We start from the raw sequence: 24,693 nt of genomic DNA on the forward strand, positions 1-24,693 counted from the left end.
AGAGAGAGGAGTAATGAGCAAATGGGCAAAGAATGGGCTGGTGAAACCAGCAAAGACAGCTGACCTGAACAAGGGGGAGCTCTTGGACTTGGACCCCAGACCGACTGCTGGGAGGCCAGCATGGGACTGATCCAGACCCCCTGAGTGTGAGAATCAGTGAGGAGGCCTGGGCAACTTATGGGGCCCTGAGCAGTAGATCAGAATTTATCCCTGGCATACAAATGGACTTCGTGTGTTCATAACACAAAGAGGGATGCTCTCTCAGCCTGGACTCTTGGGGGGAGGGCCTGGACCCTGCCCTGAGAGAAATGACATACTCTGAATATCCCTTATGTGGAAGGAAGCAGAGATAGGGTGGAAGGCTGGGGGGGAATGTAGGGGGGGTGCAGGAGGACGAAAGAGAGAGCTGGGATTGACATGTGAAGCAATCTCTCTTCTAAAAATGTAATAAAAATAATGAAAAGGAAAAAATAAATATTAAACTTATAAAAAGCTCTTTCTCAAGGACTTTCAGTTAATAATATGAAGGAAAGCACTGTAAAATTTTCAGCCCTTTTGTTTTGTAAAACTCAAACATGGAAAGATTCTTGTATTGATAATGCAAAACACTGTAAATTACTTATATCTTAAACATGGAAAGTGAAAAATCTTAAAATTCAACGTAGTGTCATTGCAATTTGACAAATTTTTATAGTATAATATAGGTACTTACATTTTAGCTATATATAATCTGTGTGTATGTACATGTCCAATATATACATTCTGAATTTCAGGCTTTACAAACACAATACTGGTACAGGCTCTGGAAAGCTACTATCCATACAAGTGCTTGAAGGCATATACTATCTACAACTTGGCAGTCAAGCTACTTAAAAATACATGACTCTACATTTACTTCCATGCAAAGATACTGAACAGTCGATTTCTTTGAATTGAATTTATTAATTCTGTTAATCTGAGCATTTTTGCATTGGAGTAAGGGGCAGACACTTGTTTGTTAATTTCATCTACAACACCTAAATTGTGTAAATGGGTAAATAATTTGCTAGGTATCTTGGTCTTTTTAACTTTAATAAACACTTTAAATTCAAATTTGAGCTGCCAAAACTAAGTCTATGCATTATAAATTATTGTGATTTAGGTTAGTTCTGTAATACTTGACTCTAGAGAAGGTGAGACAAACCTTATGTGCCATAAAACCTGTAGCCACATATGTATTATATTTTCCATTTGGGTAATATTGATGAAAGTTGTATGCATCTATATATATACATGTATGTGTATATATATATCTGTGCGTATGCATATATGCATAATATATTTCTATTGAAGTAAATATTACCAATTTGAAAACTGAAAGCCCAAAATTATCGATAAAAAATAAAATATACATTTCAACCAATTATTGATAATTCAAATGTTTTAATTGGCGTTCAATATGTTGAGAAACAAAATGTTAATTTGTCTCTGACTTTTTTTCTATCTTTGGGGTCCTAAAGTACAATTAAAATGTTACAATCAATAAAGATACTAACCAAGATGTAACCAATTTTTCACCTTTTATACTTAGTATCTTAAGCATCTCCTGTAGATATTTAGCTTTGCTTTTTATCTCATAGGTGACAATCCAATATTTGACAGGAGTGCAGTTACATCAGTGTTATAAGTAACAATGACATCATGCTTTCACAGGAGAGCAAAGCTGTATTAGCATTCACGGCTCACCATTGTGATATCAATACTCATTTTACTGTTCAGATTTTTTTAAACTAATAGCTGTCAAAAATACCCATTATAGGCTAGTCTATAATTTGTAGAAGTCAAGTAATACATTTTTTCTGAAGGTATAATGGATGCTCCGTAGAGCAATTATTTTAGAAAGACAACTTCATCTCAGCTGTCTTGTGCCAGCAGAACTATTTAAGAGGATGAGATGCATAATTCAACGTGGAAGGGCTGTCAGAGCTGAGAATACCTTTAAATTATAAAAAACTTAGCACCACAAGTCAGTTATAATTATCATGGAAATGTAGTTTTCTGTCACTTTATCACGGCAAACATCTCTCAAGAAGCAATTTTGTGTGTTAAAATATTTTGGTAAAAATGACTTTTGATTCTAAAGGGATACAGATTATCCGGTTTTATACCTGAATATTTTTCTTGCAAATTGAGTTGAACAGCCTGTACTGCGTAAGACAGCAAGCATAAGAGTCTTATTAAAATCCCATTGGAAAATCTTGCAAGAAGACAATAGGCTACAGTAACTCATGAAGGCAGGTCAGGTTATGCATAAAATATATTATTTTAATATCAAAATATGACAAGCAATTCTTTGACATCCAATTATTTTGCAAGGTAAATATATGAGCATAAAATGGTTACACGTTCATACAATCTTCTTTCCCTTTCAAATATTTTCGTGATTAAAAATTAACATGTAGAGCTATTGAGATGGCTCAGCAAGTGAAGGCATTTGTAGAGAAGCCCTATGACCTGATTCTGGTGTCCAGGCTACATGGCAGAAATAGAAAGGTGTCCTCTAAAAGTCGCATGCGAGCCATGCACAGCTATGATGTACACACACATACACATACAAGTAAATAAATGTAACAAACATAAAAACTAAATGATAATGGTAGTTGTTGTAGATTCTAAAGGATTGATACTGTTTGTCTTTGAAAAGTTATAGACAATATCCCAGTCTCCAAATATTAGTTCTTCCCTACTCTTATTATACAGTCATTTACAACTATGTGATATAAAAACTAATACTGAGTTGCTTTCAAAGAAATAAGCAATAGAATGAGAACACAAAACTTTATGCTACAAATTTAAAATCCCCCTGCAAATTCTAACATAAAATAATCTCAGATTCCACAATCAAATCCCACAAAAGATGAATAATGAAACATACATTAATCACTCCAATTTGAAAACTGCTATAAAAACAATTCATTTGAACTGTTGGCAATATTTTAAAGCTTTCATTAGCTCATTTTTCAAACTGACCATAAGCCAAAACTACTATCTTTTTTCCTCAAATAATTTGAGTTAAGTTTTGGTGCTTAACTTATTTCTAAATGCTTTCTTTTTATTGCTATGTTTACTGAGTTCTGATTACACATATCATGTTTATATCATGGACATGTATAAGTCAAACTTGTTATCATAAGACTTCAGTATTTCATTAGATGAAGCCATGTATTGGTAACTCCACACAGTTTTGTTAATACACTCATTTTGAAAGATATCATAAAATTATTATCCCCTTAACCATTAAATTTCCTTAAAAATAGGAAAATGCATGCAAAATTAAAAAAAGAGTAGAAGATGATTCTGAGACCTTTTATGCTAGTGGTTGCTATTTTCTGTGTGTCTTTTTCTATGCAGTAATACTGATAAAAATATCTATTCTACAGATTAATAGGTAGAATCAAAAATCTCAATAGCTTTTCTATTAAATTGTAATATTTAAAACTAATAATAAAAATTAAATTGAATTTTTTGAATTATCTAACTTCTATCAAGTTATTTTAAAGAACATTTCACGATTAACCTGTAATTATATTTGCAGATGTATTGGCTCCTATCCAGGTCTCTGGATAGAATCATCCCCAGATATAAGAAAATTAGTTTTCTAAAAGGATAGTTTAGAAACTTCTTCAGTATTGTTTTTGGTTATACACAGATAACACTTTTTGTTCTTCACTGAATTTTTGATTAAATATACAGGCAGTCTTCTTGAAAAATGGATCAGAAAAGAATTTGGCTAATTCTGGACTGTCAAGCTAATACCCTGATCCCTGCTTTGGCAATTGCAATTTGAGATGATATAATAGTTACAATCAGTAACTGAACTTTTTCCACATTATACATAAAAACTAAAATATTGAGTTCTCCTTGTTCAGAATGGCATATCATACAACATTGTAATGCCATGATTTTTTTATCATTACCAGAATTAAGCGTATTTGCCTGAATAATAGAATACAGTTACGGTATTATTTTATTGTATCAAGGAGGCAATCATTATCTAGAAAGTCAGGCATAATGCATTACTGTGATGCACTAGGCAGATGAGTACTCTTACTATAATGCAGCATAGTGCTTAAATTAATTCCAAGCAACATCCTAATTTTATTTCAGTACAACCAGATCACAAGTCAAGGGAAAAATATGAAATGTAACGAATATTTTATTTGATTCACTCTGTCTGAATCATGAATTGCTATAATATATGATAATTCAGTAAATGTTACTTTCCTTAGAAGGAAATTTAATTATGTGTCTTTGGTCATCATTGTGAACAAATGAATGAAATTTGGAGCTTATACAATGACAGGTAAAGTCCAATGTGTGTTGTTGGGCTGGAGAGAATATTTCAGGGAAAGGAAAGATGAGTGGGAATGAATGAAAACTGAGAGAAGCCTGAAGAAAACCAAGTCCTGTGATTTTGCAGAGTGTGTGTATGACAGCAAGAAGTTCTTATGCGTGTTCAGCAAACTGGAAAGCTTAAAAGCCAAGGCTCTCATTTTAACTTTTAGATTTACCTTTCCCCATTCCTCTCTAACATACCAGTTCAAATGGGGACTTAAAATTAACACAATAAATATAGGCTTTTAATACAGTGTCTCATTGTGCAGAAAATCACATTAGGTCTTTCTAATGAGTCAACAAAATTTCCACAGTGCCCTCTAATATTCTAAAATTAAGAAATTTAATAATAATTAATAATAAATATGTGCATTTTAACAGAGAAAGAGCTAGTTGTACTACTTTTATGATTCCAGGCTTAGCAAAGTGCTCAAAATGTGAGGCAGAGGGTTTGTGGTGTGGAATTCTGCTTTTGGAAGGTAAGATATTTTGAAGCTGATTCAGTATCATCAAGAAAAGAGTAACTCTCCATTATTTCCACTAGTTCAAGGTGTTATTGAATGCTATCTACCATTTTCACCCTGACTTTTCTATTTATTACTGTCTTGAATTTTTCTCTCCTACTTTGATCATGACCAAAATATCAATCTACTAACATTGTAGAATTATTTTCCTATTTCTGGTTCTATTTAGCATAGTAATAATTAAAAATATTTTATTAATTTATTGAGAATTTTTTAATTCACAATCCCCCCAAGTCCATCCAGTCTGTCCTTTCCAACTCCCCAGCCCATACCATTTTTAAAGCCAATTTTGTTGAATTTGTGCTGCCCAGAAACTCATGCCATACTATCTTTCACTGAAATGTAATTGATCTTACAGGGTCACCATTCTTGACAAAAGCTGACTTTCCCTCTATCAGTAGTTCTTAGTTGTCAGTATCTCTTCAGTTAAGGGTAGGATTTGAACACCAGGCCTCTCCATGATGTAAAGTTTTTCTACCTTCAGCATATGCAACTCTCGTGTGTGCTGTCCCAAATACTTTGTGTACATATATGCAACTATCTTACTGGGTCCAGGTACACTGTTGTTTCCATTGGGTATACAACAGTCATACAGTGGATGACTACCTCTGTATCTTACAATCTCCCCAATCTACCTTATGTGAAGATTCTTCAGCCTTGGAAGCATCATGAAATATATGTCCCATTTAGAGTTGAGTGCTCACTGGGTTCTTAATTTGTACAAAGTTGCCAGTTGCAGCTCTCTATGTTAATTTCCCTCTACTGTAAAGAGATGTTTTTACATCCCTTCCTCTGGATTACTATGAAATTTGTTTTAATATTTTAACTGGGTGGTTGAGCACATCATAAAATGTTTTACCCCAGTTCATTTAATATCAAGAATGCCATGTAGAGCACATTTTAAAATGGTAAGTGATATTGTGAGATAATTGTCTTCATTCCCAAAGAAATTTTGGGTTATGCTCTATTTTTTAGAAGGTCCTATAACCTTATTATAAACCAACAAACTTTTTGTTTAAATGTTATAGGCAGTGCTTGCATTCATTTATTATTTAGCATTTTAATTATTTGAAAGTCTAAGATATTGTACATTCTAAGAGAAAATATGGGAAACAAAGGTACAAATGCAAACAGGGAGGATGGGAGGGCGAGGGAATGGGGGATTGATATATAAAATTAGATTGTTTCTAAAATCAAAAAGTAACTCTTTGTTTTCCTCCAAAATCACATTTGAATATGTGGAAAAGGACAAAAACAGGATTCATTTCAACTGATAAACAATTGAAGGACTTATTTCCAGAGCAAAATTTCTTGCATGGTAAACAAATAGGAAGTAATGGGCTGGAGGAGAGGGGCTGATCGTATAGATGGGAGAAGACAGAAACAGACACACAGCCTGGATGCTTACTTTTCTGTGGGTTTTTGTTTTGTTGACTATCTGTTTAATGAGAAGAAGTCACATTTGTAGACCCAATAAAGGTGGAGAAAGTCACTTTCTATATCCCAGCATTTCCCGAAGCTGAGTGTAATGCTTACGATTGTTTTTCTCTCATGGTTCCTTTTTGATCTTTACTTCACCTTCACATACTTAACAAGTTTGTGTAACTTTTAATATATACTTTTACAAAATTACAAGTGTCTAAACTTGCTTGTGGTTTGAAGACTAGTAAAATGCTTTACGTGGCCTGAATTGAAAGAGTAATCTCATCTACAGAGAATGTTGCACCAGTCAAGCTGTTTAAAGTGAGTGCTTGTAACAGAATTCCATTTTATGGGACTATGTTAAAGCCAGACCCCAACATCATAGCCAGGTTCTCCTTTTTTCCCCTTTTCCCTCTTTTCACACAGCCTTTATGATCTAAAAATGTCTTGGTCCAATATATGTGAATTCTATTAGCAGAGGCATTCTTTCACTTACATCAAGTTATACTGCATATAAATGGAGGATAAAAGGATTACCAGATTATAAATCAAAGAGAGTTTCTGGCAGTATAAATCTCAACTATGTCATGCTTTTGTGTTAATGGAATTCCATTGGTCAGTGGGAATTTAAATTCTGCCAGAGACCTTGCTAATTATTCACAGATTCCTTCAGCAAAATGCAGGAAATAAAGGGGAAGATCTTCATATACATTTTACCAAGTTTTAAAGATAATTTTTATTAATATAGTGACTAATACTGTGGATTTTGAACACCCATTACAATGCCCCAAATTACACAGTTCACAAGTCGTTTGAAGATTACTTGTACTTCAGTCTGTTTTGTGTATGTATGTATTTACGTAGGCATGTATGTATGTGTACATATGTACATTCAAATTTTGTCAAGTGGAAATCAGATAATATGTGTAATATTGAGGTATATGCTATGATATTGTCAAGAAATATGAATCAGATGAGGCAGTCTCTGACTCAAATGACACTGTCATCAAGTCCAAACCGGGCAAACTGATTCATTCAACAATTATGCTAACTTATTCCTGTTTCAAATTACATATTTCACATATATGCATGTATTTTAACAACTTTGTTTTAATATATCATAATTACTCTTATTTATAAAAATATACACAAAGTAGTATTTACTTGTGTTTTGTATGTGCTAGTTCTGTATTGAAATCTATTTTAAAGAGATGAAAAATCTTTATTTATGGAAGATTTAAACATTTACTTTAAAATTTTTTGTCATATTTGAATGTATGCTTCGAATTCACTTGCCAGACCAATATTTTGTGCAGAAAATACAGATTAATATTGTGGTATCTGTGTCCTTATGAAGAAGAATCAATGTCTGTTTATGAAAAAGCAGGTCCAGAACTGTTAAAATGTTAATGATTTCCTTCCATAAAATTATAAAAATTAAATACTTTTCCAGGATTAAACACATTATAGGTCAGTCTTGGTCTGCAGTGGCTTACACTATGGTATCTTTTAACCGTGTCCTTAAATATCTTTGCTCTTACTTTTCCTCCAGTCTTAAATTCTACAAAGAATGGGCTGGTGCCCTGTATTTCACAAAGACAAACAACAAATGCTAGATCATTCAGTGATTAAGAACAGTGTCTCAGATGTGCTAGAAAATTATGTAGGAGGAAACATATCACAGAAAGCAAATGTTTCTGATATCTTTGCATCTCAGATTACTACTTTTAGATGGACATTTAATTTGTTAGAAACCCCTTAATTAAAAAAATGAAAATACATTCTGCTTTGATATAAAGTATTTATTTATTTATTTATTTGTTTATATCCTAGTTGGAAATTGGGAATGGGATGCTTTAGTTGATCTGATTCTCCTGATTTTTGCCCTTAAAAGTGGAATCTGTTACTCATAACAGAGGAGAAGTATTTATTATATGTAAAACATAATGATGATTGTAATCTGTTTCTATATTTGAAATATTGACAGTGAATTTAGATGCACAGATCATGGTTAATCAACTTTAATTCCAATTCTTTAACATGGACCTTTAGGGCTAACAAAGGACACACCAGATATTGAAGCTGCTGAAGCCACTGGAAGCCCCAGATAAAGAGCAAGCAGCAGCATGGAGTAAAGTAAGGGAGGCTGCAGTGCCCAGGAGTTATGGAGACAACAGTATGAGTATGATGTTCCTCGCATCCCATCATGGTACCTAGAAAGCTGCAGGAAAGGAACAGAGTAGTTCCTACAGAGTCATGAACCAGGAAGGGGGTCCAGTGGACTGAAACCCAAAGATGAGTGACTTCAGAATGTCAGTTCAACCATGTTTCAATTGAGAGTTATACCCAGCTAACTGTTATTTTTTTTTCCTGTTATCCACCTATTTCTGGAAGAATAGAAATTCCATAGGATTTGACTAAGGTCTACACTTTGGTAGTACAGCCTGCTAAAGGAATAACACTAGCTAGGTTATGCAGTATTTTAGAGATTTCAGCTCACTTTTCAAAAATGTAAACATTGTAATAAATCTGATGCCAGAGATTTGAGAACTTAGCAAGCACAGTATTGTTTGGTTTGTTTGTTTATTTATTTATTTTCTGCTGTAAAAATTCACAGGGAGACAGAGGTGGGAGGAAAAATTCTGCCTATTTTGAATGATAAATGCATATTTTTATTTTTAGCAAACATATCAGAGAAATCATATCCATGTGATTCATTTAATCAAACATGATTGTTTCCTGTAGATAACAGCGTACGTCTTTCCTAGCTACTTAGGCCTTAACTGGTGTTTCACATTCTTCACTACAAATTTACTTCATCAGAAATTTTGAAAATGAGGCTACTAGGATAAAATCCAAATCAATAGAACAATAATATCTAGGAAAGAGGTAGAAGAGGAATTTGGTAGATAATTTCAAGGGATTATAAGCACAGATAAAGTGATCAGAAATGTTTCAAGTTGATAACTTCACAACATGGAGTGGGAAACAGACCTACCTGGGAACCACATTAAAAGGAAGATCCCGAATCATTGTACCAGAGCAGGATTCTCCAGATAATGCACTTCAAACAAGACCCTGGAGATGACTGATAGGTAATGAATATACTAAATAGACACAATGTAAACAACTGAGATCATGGAGGCTACTGTAGACGGAAAAAGCTTAATGAGCTTAGTTCAGAGATGGTCTGAATTTTATTGATTGATTACTTCAGTTAAGCTAACATGTATAGAGATTGCAAGGAAGACGCATGGACAACATCTGGGCAGATACAGAATGAGACATGGGGGAAGAGGTGTGGAATAGAATTGACACATGAATGTTTGAGGACACAGAGTATCAACAGTCATTCTCAACCTTCCTAATACTGCAAAACTTTAGTACAATTCACCATGTTAATACTTCATAACTGTAATTTGTTCCTGTTACCAATCATAAGGTAAGTATATGATGTAACTATCCAAAAGGGTTGTGACCTACAGTTTCTGGTGTAGACAGAAATCTGGATGTATGAGGGACCCATACACACACTTGTATGTGAGCAATAAAGTGGTAACTATAAGCAGTTGAGATGAAGTGAAGAAGATAAAAGAGCCCTTGGTTTAATACCAGCATCACAGAATCAAAGAGGAGGCCAAAGACATCATGCCCCTAATACTTCAGGCCTTGTGCTAATCATGTGTGTGTGTGTGTGTGTGTGTAATAATTTAAACATGTAGTCATGATTTATGTGTATCAATCACTCAGATTACTTCTAATTTTGCATAATTACACAATACAAGATATAGTTGCTATTATCTATCATACAATGTTGCTAGTAAAGCTAGAATTCTTGGGAAATTATATTTTACCTAAAAATCACAATACTGATAAGTATCTGGAGTTAATGACTCCACTCTCTTTTTTCAGAAATATGGTATTGCTACTTCTTACTTTAAAATATCTGTTACCAATTTTGTAGTTGTATATTCATATACATCTAAATGTATTTTAGTGAAAACCAAGCTGCTATAAATTTGTCTGAATTCAATTGAATGTGTCTAAAAGTCACATATATATTAATTTGTGAAATCATATAGCCACAGATATTTGAATGGACTTATACACCTATCTGTGCTAAAAAGCATAATGCCATGGTGAGGGTGTTCTTCAGCATAAATGCATTGTTTTATGGGAAATAAGACAATATACTGGGGAATGTCAGTCAACAGGTCTGCTCCTTAATGCCCAGGGATTCAGAACTTTTCAAATAATCTATAACAAGTAACTCAGAAACCTATTTTGGAAAATGGTAAATTAGATAAGTAAATTCTAACAAATAATGGACATTTTAATGAACTTTTTGTTGGCACAATCTTAAAAATGCAATAAACGTTAAAAAATTGCTACTGTCTTTACCTCAGGGGTTTAAGAGCATTGTATTTGATGCCATGTGTGTCAGTTATCTTAAAATGACTGTATGTAACACATCTATCTCTTTAAATCTCATGCCAATCACGAGAGAACAAACATGTTCCCACAATGTTCACATACCATTCTAACTCAACATAATAGGAAAACAAGCTTTTAGATTGAAAACATCATCAGAGAACAATTAAAAATACCATCACAACAACAGCTATTATCATCAAAATATTCTGGTTAATTCAACTCTTATGAAACTGCAGTTTTATCTTCTAGACCTCATGCCCTCCACAAGGCTTTCCTCAGTATTCTGAACCTTGTCCTGAGACCTCTTGTTTGAAGGAGCTGCATTAGTGATCTGCACTAAACTGAAATTCTGTGCTACAGATTTGGGGTGAAGCATATTTGTAATTTCTTCTGTTTAAGGAAATCACATGATGACGAAGGCATCTTAGAACAATTTCCAAGGTAAAGTGGAAGAAGAAGCTTTATTCAGTATAAGGCAAAACAAATGCAGCCAGATACTAGCCTGAGAGCTAAGCACATAACCCTGATATATATATATATATATATATATATATATATATATATATATATATTCAATCTCAATCCTGAACCAGAGAGTAACCAAAACTCCTACCCTGCAGTCATCTTTATAATCAGAACATGAGTAGAATTGTGTTCTCAAATGTATCTATAATTACAAACAAAAATCATGAAGAAATATTAAGTTTATTATCTTTAGCAACAATTATATTCAAATATTAAATCATTGAAGTTAGAAAAAGATACAGTACAGAGAATTGTCATTTAACCACAATTTATTAACTTTCCTAAAATATGGAAGGCCAAATACCTGAAAAAAGAAGTTTACAAGGATATCAGTGGGTCTTATCAGGATGATAAATTTGTGAAAACATTTATCAGCATTGCATCCCTGATAGTTCAAGTCTTCCAGGAAGGAGAAAAAGATGAATAGAAAGACTCAAGGACAACATGAACTTACTGCTTTCTGATTTTCTTCAAAATCCTACTTTTTTGCTGATTATTATAAAAACTAAGTATCAATAAGGCAATGTGGCAGAAGTTGATTTTGCTGGGTTGCTAAAATTTGAAAGATGTTTTGTCTCTGAAAGGTTGGCTGAGCATTTAGAAGTGCTGGGTTTGGACAGATTGAAAACAAATGTGTTTCAATATGGGACATTTCAGGGAATGCTTTATGTTTTCTTGATCTATGAACAATCGGGCATTTAGTGTTTAACTAGCATTGTTCCATTTATTGGGAAGAAGGGAAAAATCAAGTCCACTTTATGAGAAAAAAGAAAGCCAATATAAAAGATTTTTTTGAGCCTGTTCAATGTAAAATATTTCAAGCAAATAGGGTTTAGTTGGTCCCTTATCGTGTGTACTCTGGATATACTGTTTCCAATGAGGGATAAGCAGGGAAATTATGTAACCCTCAGAAGATTGGGGAAGGGAGAGTGTGGAGGAGAGGGACAGAGAAGATATTAAATCATGCTTCCTTCTGTCATGAACAATTATATATTCAGGTTCTAAGTCAATGCTTAATATATCATCACAGCGATGCATTATAACTCTACTACGGCAGCCACAGCCACATTAACATCACTCTGATGTCATATTAGGCCCTGGCAAAGAGCCACGTTGAACATGAAAGAAGAGCCATCCTAAGAAGCGTCTCTGGCATTTTTTTCCTGAAGTAAATGATTAATATGAAGCCAAACTGAAAAAAACAACTCATTTGACAAAGTAGAGGTCATTTTCCAACTGTTACTTCATGGTATACTCTGGCATCTTGCCAGAGAGACAGAAGGGAAAGCCCCGTAATAAAATACGTTTTAATAAATTATTAATTTTTTTCATAGCTAGGCTGAAGATTTAAAATGAGCATGGCATTTTCTAACTAGGCCAGAGGCTTATTGAGGTTAAAACCCTTTTTCTTTTGCCCAGCATTGCAATGTGGATGAGCCTTTCCTCTCTTATTGGAATGGCAGTAGCCAATCGATATTTAAATCCTGAAAGATCAGCAATAATGGAGGCAGAATGAATGGATCAATATTCAGCCTTTCGTGGACTGTAACTTTTATCTTAGCCCCAATTACTCCGTGGCACAAGGGTTGATGCTGTAATGTCTTGGGTGTTTATAATACCACTAATTTTAATTTTAAATGGAAGAGTATACAGTTTTAAATTCCTGTAGAGAAGTGTTGATAAAACTATCTTTAAAATATTGTCAAGCTTCCTTCTCCCCTGAACTGTAAAATGTTGAGATTGTTGGTCACAGGAAGAAGCAGGTTTTTTTAGTTGAGTTTTTGTTTTATTTTGGTTTTACTTAACATTCCTCATGAATGTAAATTTGTACTATTTAACTGACTATTGGTGTAAAATTTTGTCATGTGTATGAAAATAAAAGGATCCCAAATAAAAAAAATAAACAAAATAAAAATATTGTCTAAAATACTAACAGAAAGCTTTGGTAAATTTTAGCTCTAAGAAGTATGTTGAATGATCATTTTAAATTTGACGATATATTATTTTTAATTTAGTGAAGTGATGCTTCCTTGTGCTATCCTTCAGTAATATCGCATGCTCAATTCAGAGTTATTTTACTATTTATACTTTTAAAATAATAGCTAATTTGAAATCTGATAAAAGATTATCATTCAAGTATTTTTTAACTTACTCAAGTGTCACAACTAAATAAATTATGATATTTCCATTAAGGTTATTTCTATGAAGCATTTTAAGGTATTCAAGACTCCCCCCAAAAAAAGATCTTTTAGAAACCACACTTATCATTTATCACTGTAGAAATAATAATAATAATAATAATTCATAAATAGGAACTAATTTCCCCAAACCCATGTTCAATCTATAACAAAGGACAACTAGAAAAACAAGCTTCAGCAGCTAAGTAGATTAGAATATTTGCTATCAAACAGCATTAATAGCATTCTATCTTTGCAGGACTTTTATTGTGTGTTTGTTGTCTTCAAATACAGAGAAGGAATTAGATGAGATTTTTGGTTGAAATAACTAAAGTGGCATTGCCTACTGATGAAAAGATGACAAATATATTTTAAAGAAACTCATTATATGAAGAATTTGAAAGGAAAAACCAATAGTGAAAAAGAAAGAACTTGAAATTTGCAAAACAACTACTGTACTCATTTTCCATTGTAGTCCATTAATTAAAATTCTTTTTTCAATATTTCCCCCATTGTTGGAGAAGTAAACCTGAATAATGGAACACTGTGCCCAACCCTTTCTCTCTCACCCCCATCTCCTTGTTTCCTCTTCCTCCTCCAACTCAAAACCCCATCACAGAATTACAATATTAAAGTGAGACAGTAGTAAAAATACACAAAACAATAGAAAAAGAGAAAAAAACCCACTTTACCTCTGATTCTGGTTGAAGCATGAAAATTGGTTCAGTCATATGGAGTAAGAGAAAAATCTTGTTTGTCTGTGTAATGTCCTGAAAGGCTCATCTGCTATGGGGAAATAAACAAAAATCTGAAAGCCTATACCATGACTCTTGCCTCCTATGTGTAGAGAAACATGTAAACATGAATAGACTGCAATGGTTGGTTTTGTTTTGTGTGTCACTTAACACAAGCTAGAATCACCAGAGGAAGTATCTTCAGTTGATGAGATGTCTCAATGCTATCCAGTTATAAGGCATTTTTTCATTAAGTGATCAATGGGGATGGCCCAATCGATGTTGTTTTATTGTAGCAGTGGAATTCCTAACTTAAAAAATAATGGTACCAGGTGTAGGATATTGCTGCTATAGACCTGGCTATGTTTTTGTTTAGACAAATACAGACTTTGGGAGTTTGGTTTAGGAAAGCAGTGGAATTCTTTAAGTGCTGCTTAGAGGCATGGAAGACAGTGGTGCTGAATGTGATTTGATGAACTGTGAGGATAAAGAGGTTTCAGAGGCAAACTAAACAATAGTGGAGGGACTACATTAATAGCCCCTCCTTGGTGATAAGGTTGATGGCTATCTTATATGCCATCCTAGAACCTACATCCAGTGACTGTTGGAAGCAGAGACAGGTACCCACAGCTAAACCCTGAACTGAACTCCTAGAATCCAATGACAGAGATGGAGGAGTGATGAGGAACATGATCAAGACCATGATGATGAAACTCACAAAGACAGCTGACAAGGGGAAGCTCTTGAACCCCAGACTGAAGGTTGAGAAGCTAACAGGGGACTGATCCAGACTCCATGAATGTAGTGTCAGTGAGGAGGCCTCAGCAATCTCTGGGGCCTTGGGTAATAGATAAACATTTAGCATGGCATATGAATGAACTTTGGGAACCCATTCTAAATAGAGGGATGCTCTTTCAGCCTGGACACATGGGGAAGGGCCTAGGTCCTGCCCTGGATGAAACGACAGACTCTGGAGATTCCTCCAAGGTGGGCCTCACCCTCCCTGGGGAATGATATGGGGACTGGAGGGGTGTTTGTGGAGGGCCAAGGGAGGAGGGGTGGGAGAGGGACCAGGGGTTGACATGTGAAGCATTCATGTTTCTAATTTAAATAAAAACATGTATTGAGGGGAAAAGAAAGAGGTTTCAGGGAAGATGAATCTTAGTATGTGGCCTAGAAACTGGTCTTGCAATATTTTGGTGAAGAATGTGGCTGTTTTTGCCCTTGTCTAAAGAGTCTGATTAAGATTGAAGTGAAATGTTTTAGATTAATTCCTTTGGCAGAAATCTCAAAACAGTCTAGTACAGACTGTTGTGTGGATATTAGTGGTAACTAAAGATTTATTATGAAGAGGAGCAAGCTGAGCAAGATAAATCACAAAATGTATAGTTCAATGAGCAAGAGCAACAGTAAGTAGAATGCCACTAATACCTCAGTTTAAGGAGATAAACAGATTAGGAAATAGAATACAGGAAGTGGTGACCTCACGGCAAGATAACGCTCAGCTAAATTTCCAACTTGTGAAAAGGAACTAAAGAAAAGCTTAGAACCAGGTGTAGTGGGGCACGCCTTTAATCCCAGCACTGGAGAGGCAGAAGATTATAGATTTCTTAGTTTGTTGCCAGCCTGGACTACAGAGCAAGTTTTGGGACAGCCAAGCTCAGGCACTGAAACAGAAAGCTGGGAAAGATATAATTGAACAAGGAGACTGTGTTCCAGCCCCGGCAAGCAGCAGAATTTAGCAGCTTAAGGCATGTGGTTCTGACTTTAGAGTTAAGTATAGACAAAATGGACTGTGGAATGTCCTCCATCCCTAAGAAAATCCACTGAGGCAAGGCAGGCATCAGGGGTGTCTCTGAATGGAGGCATAGTAGAGAGGACATTGCATGAATCTGTGAAGTTGAAGCTTGGATTTCCTTAGAGAATCCAAGATGTTGGAAATTCCAGAGTCATGGAATACCTGCTGAGAAGAGCTACTAGCATGAAGAAAAAACATTCAAGAGAAAGAAATGCTTTACAGTCAACAAAACTGAATGGAGTTGGAGATCTGAAGAACAATTTGACATCAGACATGAAGAATAAGAATTTGGAGTTGGCTGGCTGGTTTTTGGACTTGCATTGGTCTAGATTTCTTCACTATGTTCCCATCCTTACATTTTAGAATGATAATGTATATCCTGTCCCATAATATGTTGGATATACATGATCTGGTTTTTTATTTTGATTTTATAGGTGATTACAGCTAAGAGATTGAGTGAATCTCAGAAAAGACTTTAAACTTTTGACATTTAAACATCGTTGAGACTACGATAAACTATGGAAGTTTTGAAACTGAACTAAATGCATTTTGCATTATAATACTGTTACAGAGGTATGTGGGCCAGATTGTGGAATGTGGTAGTTTAAATGTAATTGCCCCCCCCATGATCTCATAGGGAGTGGTACTATTAGGAGGTGTGACTTTATTAGAATAGTTATGGTCTTGTTGGAGGAAGTGCATCACTGTGGAGGCAGACTTTGAGGTTTCCTGTGCTCAGGGTACCACTCAGTGGTTCAGTGTTTCAAGTTCCTGTTGCTTTTGGGATGTAGAACTTGCAGCCTAGCACCATATCTGGTTTGCCTACCTACTGTCATGCTCCCCACCATGATGATAATGGACTGAACCTCTGAAGGTGTAAGTGAGCCAACCTCAATTAAGTGTTTTTCTTTATGAGTTGTTGTCATCATGGTGTCCCTTCAAAGCAACAAAAACCCTAAAGACAAATTGCTACCAGTTTACTGGGGTATAGCTGTAGTAAACCGGCCCATCTTTTTGTGCGAATTATGGAAGAGCTTTAGAACTTTGGACTAGAAGAAGGATTCAGTGTTGGTGTTCTGTGGAATTTTGGAAGATAAGAATGTTGAGGTCAGTGCAGAAGTTGGAGGCCAAGCTTATGAAATTTCAGAGGTAAAACCTGAAGACTCTATCAAGGCCATTTGCTATTTTGAGTTATGATTCTGTAGCTCTGGTTAGCTATGGGGGAAGAATCAGCTGTGATTAACAAGATATCAGAACTACTAAACTGAAAACTCTATGTTGATGCAGTTATTAAGAAGAGGCCAGCATTATTGAGATGAAATCTTCTGGGAAGTGTTTTCTGAGAGCACTGAGAAGGTGTGTTACAGAGACACCCAAGGCTTGCTCTTTCTGCTGGCAGCAGGACTTGGCAATATGTAACCATCACCCAGATGGTACTTGTTTTGAAGGCATGAGGGGTCAGGAAAAGCAGCTGAGGCTTGGCACTTTGAAAGGCTGGGAGAGGCCATTGGTGAAAGTGTAGCCTCAATGGCAAGTGAAGGCTGAATACTACTGTGCCCAAGTCGCATAGATCCCCAAAGACCACCAGGGAGACAGATCCACTGAACTGTAAAAGCAAAGTTTTATTGTTCATCCAACCAGGACAGGAATCCTTTCTGGCAAGCTGATGCAGCAGCCTCTAGAGCAATTGAAGTTCCCTGTCTACTGCTAGGTTTTAAAGACAAAACTCACAGGATTACATCAGTACATACAGATTGGTTTCTGAGTTGTTGACATTTGAGAGCAATTAGGATAATTTTTCAAAGTCATATTTTGGCATGAAATACCTGTATACCAATTATTCTTATTGGTCAGTGCTGAGAGGGAACATTCTGTAGTTTCTATGGCTTTGTCTTGTTACTTTCAGGTGGCCTGTTGTGCATAGTTACCAATAGTTTTCACAACTGTATCCTGGAGATTATAGGGGAGTTGTTGGTCTCCCCTGGAGTTTCTTTTTTCACCAAACAGTTCCCAGGAACCAAGTATCTAGTAGGCTAGGGAGGGCTCTGGAGTTTCTTTGTGTTCCATTTTGGACCTAGGCTCTGGGAGGCCAGAGAATCTGGAGTTTCTTCATGGTATGTGCTGAGTCAGAGGCCTACATATCTTTCCTGTAGCCTGTCATGGTTGCTAAAGCAGAGGGCTGAGTGATGGACTAGTCCCTTAAAATACTAAAGGGTTCATGTAAAAAAGTTGAGGCTTGACACAATGAGGAAAGCCTATCAGAGACTATTGGTGAAAGTGCAGCCTAGTTGCAGGAGAAGACCCCAGCATTTTGGTGATGCCAGTATCAAACAATGACCAACAGGAACAGCAGTGAAGTTAGGCAGGCTGTGTGTACTATAGAGAGCAGAGCTGGAGAAGTGACCATAGCCCTTTGCAAGAGTCTGAAGGATCATGAGTGAATCTCAGATAACTGGACATTGAGTTATTTATACTGTTGGAGTTTAGTTTTGCTTGGTTCAGATTATGATGGTATCCTCATCCTCCTCTCTTGAAGAAGGTATTTAATTTTGATTTTTCTAAGGAGGCCACAGATGAAAGACTTGGACTTTTTTTTTGCCAAGCTGTGACTGTTTATTATCTGACCAGATTACAAAAAAACCATGGGCAACACCTTAGTTCATCTGCTTAAGAAGCCTGTTTATCTGGTCTTCCCTGTGGCCAGCATCGCCACCTTCCACAAAGGAGTTGTCTTTTTCTTCATTCCACCTCGTGAGGAAGATAATTTGAAGGGCCACAGGAAGTTATGTTTTCCAACTGTATAGATCTCATGAATTGGGTCCTCCATGCAGATGATGCCATTTATAACAAGAGATCGAGCAATTAAGGAATTGTCTGTCAAGGCAATTCTCTTCTTATTAATTTTGCCATAGCTTTGCTTGTAGATGAGCTTGTTGACTGACTTCAGGTTGGGGTACCCCCATGCAATGTATGGTTCCACAATCCTCAGCATGCTAATTGAAGCCTTGTTGAGCTTAACAAAGGTGCCTTTGAAGATCTGAAGAAGACAGAGCAGCTGCAACACCTTGTGGACCTTTGAGCTTACGCCATTGATACTTCGGATTTGAATGACAAATGCCAGCTTGGGTTCTGCAGGCACATAGAAGTTTCCAGCCTTTCTTGCCATCCTAGCCATGCGAATCTCCGTCCGGTACATTTGCCTGTATTCCTTGTGGTAATGCTTTGCCTTCTCATAGATAAGCTTCCTCCGTGCCTTCCGCAGTGTCTTCAGTGCCAACTTTTTCCGAAAACGCTTCACCTTCAACTCTGCGAAAATCCTTTGCTTTTTCTTAAGTGTTTCTGGCACAGCAGGAACCTTCTTTTTCTTCTCCAGAACAGCCTCCATGGTTCCAGTCAGCAAAAAGAGAGGAAGACTTGAACTTTTAAAGAGACTGAAATTTTAAAGACTGACCTTGGAAAGATGTTTAATGTGAGATCTTGGGGATGAATAAGAAAGGAATGGATGTGACTTAATGATGTATTTGTGTGTCAAGACGACTAGGGAATAGTTGTAGAGGCTAGTTTTGTGTGTCAACATGACACAAACTAGAGTCCTTAGATGAAGAAGCCCCAGCTGAGGAAATGCCTCAATAAGATTCTCCAGCTATAAGGCATTTTCTTAGTGACCAATTGGGGAGGCCTACTCCATGCTTGGTGCTACAATTCCTGGGATGTTGGTCCTGGGATCTATAAAAACTGGGCTGAGGAAGCCAAGGGATGCAAGCCAGTAAGTGGCACTCCTCCATGGCTCTGTACCAGCCCTGATTCCAGTATTGTGCCCTATTAGTGTTTCTATCCTGACTCCCTTCAGTGATGAACAGCAAAGCTGAAGTGCAAGCCTTTCCTCCCCAACTGACGTTTTGGTCATGGTGTTTCATCACAGCAATAGAAACCCTCACTAAGACATAGATCCAACAGAGTATGGTGAAATATCACAGAGGATTGGGGTGAAAAATGGGTGACTGTGAATGGCAATTAAATGCATGTACATGCACACACGAGTGCACACACCACACACACACACACACAATCTAATGTTACTCTTAAAACAAAATAAGGGTTTTAAAAGTGAACTGGCAAGTGGAAATCTTCACAGGTCCCTGATCACACAATGAGTCATTCAAGAAAAAGATGTTTTAAAGAGTACAGAAAACAGCTTTATAAAGTAAGTAATGCTACAATTCCAGGAGACTTTGAAGCCCATTTTGTTCTAGAGAAACAAACAAACAAATAAAAAAATCCCTTGGGACATTGGATTATATAACCAAGAAGAAAAGAAGAAGAAGAACGAAGAGGAGAAAGAGTAGGAATACCAACATTGGGAACAGACACTTTATATAATTGCAAAAACATTTGTGATGTTTTAGACTAACTAGGCATTTATAGCCAGATTGGTTATGGCAACTCCAACATTCAGTAGCAAACAATAAAAGAAAAATATTAAAATACTATAAACAACAAGTGCTGGCTAGTTTGTGGCAGATAGAACACCTTTTCCCACTGTTGTAAATGTAAATGGGTATAAAGAGACTGGAAGACAGTATTGGCAGAATGAAAGGAAAAAAAACAGAAAGGAAGAGATACCGATGACCTGACTTTACTACTATGGTTTCATATTCTGGCCGGGTGCATATACACTCCCATTTCATTGCAACACCATGTATAATAGGCAAGTGATGGAAACAAACTATCAAGACATAAGTGAATAAAGAAACTAGAAAACCATACCTAGTATTCAGCATAAAAATAACAGAATCTAAAGTCTTTTAAAATGCCAAAAATAAATACATGATGAGCCACCAGGGGAAACTAATAAAAAAACAACACTTTCCTATATTGAGTTTAATAGAGTTTTTCGAATAATATCTTATAAGGTAAATATAATACTCAGGTTAATGGAAGCATAAAAAAGAAACCTAAGTAAAAGACAATGAAAAAGATTTTAAAAAATACTACAACATCTGAAATAAAAATACATATTGGAGTTCTATTCAAATTATATGTGGAACCTAAATAGATTGACTTTAGCTGGGTGGTAGTGGCACACACCTTTAATCCCGCCCTCAGGAGGCAGAGGCAGGCAGATTGATCTCTTTGAGTTCAAGGCCAGCCTGGTCTACAAAGCTACACAGAGAAACCCTGTTTCAAATAGCCACAGAGAGAGATGGGGAGAGAGGGTGAGGGAGAGGGGGTGAGGGAGAGAGAAGGGGGGAATTGACCTTATAAACTTGAAAAATGAGTTGGTAAAAATCAGAGACTAGTCATAGAGGTGGACCAAAAAACCTGCTATCACAGAGTACAAAGTTCCAATTGGACTCAAGGAATAAGGACAAGCTTCTGATCATTACATCAACAGCATAGACTATTGTGCACATTTCAAACTCTCTGAAAGAATGAATTTTGAAATTTCTTGAGAAATGACAATTTGATGAGATCTAGAATCACCTTGGTGAGGAGATTCCAGACACACATGTAGAGATTATCTAGATTAAGCAGTTTCTGACCATATTTTGTGTGATTTTCTTGATTAGATTAATTGAATGGGGTCCTTCCCTACAAGTGAATAATATTGTTCCCTGAAACATGACTCAATGTGCATGTGAAGAAGAAATTATCTGGGAACCTGCATCTCTATCTTTCTAATTTCTGAATATGGATATAACAGTAACCAGCCACTTTGACTTCCTCTAGTTGATGATCTATACTATGGAAATGTGAGTCAAAATAACTCTCACATTCCTTAACTAGCTCCTGTCAGATATTTTTGTCTACACACAAGAAAAGTATATATTCCATTATTATAGTGGGATTCTTTACTAACCCCACAGTGCATACATGTATGGAAGTATCATATTGTATCAGTACTCATGATAATAAAAAGAAGAAATAAATTTAAAATATGTTTCAAGGCTTAGCATACTTTCTTTTGGGCCAGTAATAGCTCCCAAATTATGACGTGAAGATTTGTTATTAGTTATAAATGCTAGCTCTTGTTTTAATCTGTTTCTCTTTATCTATCTTTTGCCTCAGGACTTTTTACTTTTCTTTAATTCTGTATATCTTACTTTTCTATTTCCTGTGCGTCTGGATGACTGGTTGTTGGCTAGCTCATGGCTGGCTGGTTTCTAGCCCAGAGTATCTACCTCTCTCCTCTCTCTCATTTTTCTCTTGAGCCTAGAATCTTCTTACTTACACTCTCTGTAGGTCAGCCCCACCTGTCTCTCTACTGTCTGGCTTTTGGCCATTCAGCTTTTTACAAGACCAATCAGGTACCTCAGACAGGCAAGGTGAAACAGCAACACATCTTTACATAATTAAACAAATGCAGTATAAGCATAGACAAGGCACCTTTACATAGTTAAAGTAATATTCCATAACATAAGGCTCACTAATAGAATACAGACTGTAGTGACAACGGCTATAAAATTGAAGATACAGGATGACTATTCAGCATGATCATCTTGTAAATGAAATGAAAATCAAATTCCCAAAGTTCTAGGGATCTGTAGAAGAATAAGGAGATATCCATCATGATTTCATTGTAGTTGTTGAAAAAGAAATGTTTCATTAAGTACATTTGATGAAACACTCATATTTGACCAACTATATTCATTTTTGTAGTTAAGCAACAATCACCCCTTATATCACCATAAAAATGTCAAATAATAGTTCTATAACATAATGGATAAATTGAGTAATGTTAAATGAGAAAAGAAAAAGTTTACAATACAAAGAGGGTTAAAAATTTTTCATTTCATGAATAGGAATTGTAAAATAAACAGGAACATTTGTGATTTTTAAGTCATTTACAGAGCCTAGAAAGAGTACACAGAAGTGATTTCAGCTTAGTTCCCCATCAAGAAGCTGCAGTAAGAATCAAATTCTCTGGGGAGGTACTGAAGTCACAGAAAGCATATCCAGCTCCTTTTTTCTGTCTTGCTTCGCAACGAGAACTCTAGGAAAGGGCATAAATCCTAGTTCCTTTGTGGAATGTGCTCTGCATGTTTTGTGAGTAATTATATCATTTCCTGAATTTTTCAGAAATATTATGTTACTTTCCACTTTAGAAATATTTTATCTCATAGTATATGGAATTAGAAGTTCTGCAGAATAATTGAACTGACATGTATACTTTGTTTTTATTACAGGTGATCTGACAAGCAAATAATAAGTTGTCCTGGTTTCACTTGCAGACTGATTATAAACAACCAGTCTCTGCAGAAACTGCCTTCTCCACTTGGTTTAACAGAAATAAGACTAGAAATACAGTTTGTGATAGAAAAGTGATTGTACACAATCTTACAGGATAAAATCTGATTGCTCCATCTGTTTGGCTGGTGTGAGCAAGATGTTTTTCAGCCATTTATCTAAACCTCTTTGTCTTTATCTCAGCTTTCAGTCTTTGGACACTTGTTCCATTTTGATGTACAGAAGTGTTCAAAACACATTAGCTCTTTAGAAGGGCAGTCGTCAGAGACCTGAAAAGCAAACCTCAGAACTATTCTCATTAAGAGTAGTACCTGCCCTGGATAATTTACCATGTCTCGTTTTCACTCTACTCAAACCCAGATAAAAAACTCTAGCAATATCACATTTTTGGAGAACTATACCCAAATCAAACAGATGTTCATCGGAAACTTTGATGTTTGCTGTTTTCTAATCCATTTGGATTTTGTGAGTAATATCTCCCCCCTACAATCTCCTTAGTGTTACATTTCATCTTCAATTGTTTTCAACAGACTTTCTATGTGCCAATTAAAAGGACGTTGACAAGTGGAAGTGAATGGCAGTAACTGCCAGGATCTTTTAATATCAGAAAGTGCTTTCAAAGAAATAAACTTAAAACTCAGCTTTCCATCTTCTTGAGCCACTCAGCAGTTATTAATTTATACTAATAGATACTGTTTCAGTGATCTGCTAACAAGGAAAATGTGAAAAGATGTATATTTGAATAATTAGACTTTAATCAATGTAATTACATGAGCAATAGGACTAATTCTCTAGTTGATTTGTTTACCAAAATTTGCTCTTATTTCTGATGTACCACTTATAAAGCCATTGAACCAATTCATGTCTTGTATTATCTGCAAAAATAATGAACATATTTTCATCCAAAGAGAGGAATTGATGCTTAATTTATACATCTATACCTTGATTTAATTGATAGTAATCATTTATTAGTCTTAAACACAATTTTATTTTTAATTATTTATTTTTGACTTTGTGTTCATTTGGATTTTTCCAGCAATGCAAAAGCCAAATATTTGAACTAATGGAGCATCAATCTTAGAATTCTTAAACTGATATCCTCCTCAAAAAAATGAGAGGCATTTGGATGGCTCAACCTGATTCTGTCCAAATAATGTCTAAATATTTGCCTGATGCCATAAACTAGGTAGTACTTCTACAAAATATAAAAAACCTCCTTTTCCTACATTTTGTGTTTAACTCTCTAAGTTGTCATCATATTGAAGGCAATGGCATATACAAATCACGGAAAATCAAGGGAATTCTCCAATCAGATGTACACCTTGAACCGACGGACATACATATCAATTTCACATTGATCCATCTTGCATGGTTCCTGCTGCCTTGGATCACTGAAGACCAACCCTCCTCGCCCCATTTCTGCTTTGACACATGGTTTTCCACTGAGGTATATTAAC

The 24,693-nt window shown here is 35.6% G+C and overlaps 1 pseudogene; it reads right to left on the reverse strand.

Annotated features, from left to right (window-relative positions):
* Positions 1–18,642: 18,642 nt before the first annotated feature.
* LOC101841874 lies at positions 18,643–19,394 on the reverse strand (annotated as a pseudogene).
* Positions 19,395–24,693: the final 5,299 nt, after the last annotated feature.

The sequence above is a fragment of the Mesocricetus auratus genome, unplaced genomic scaffold (assembly GCF_017639785.1).
Source record: "Mesocricetus auratus isolate SY011 unplaced genomic scaffold, BCM_Maur_2.0 Super-Scaffold_100004, whole genome shotgun sequence".
NCBI lineage: Eukaryota > Metazoa > Chordata > Mammalia > Rodentia > Cricetidae > Mesocricetus > Mesocricetus auratus.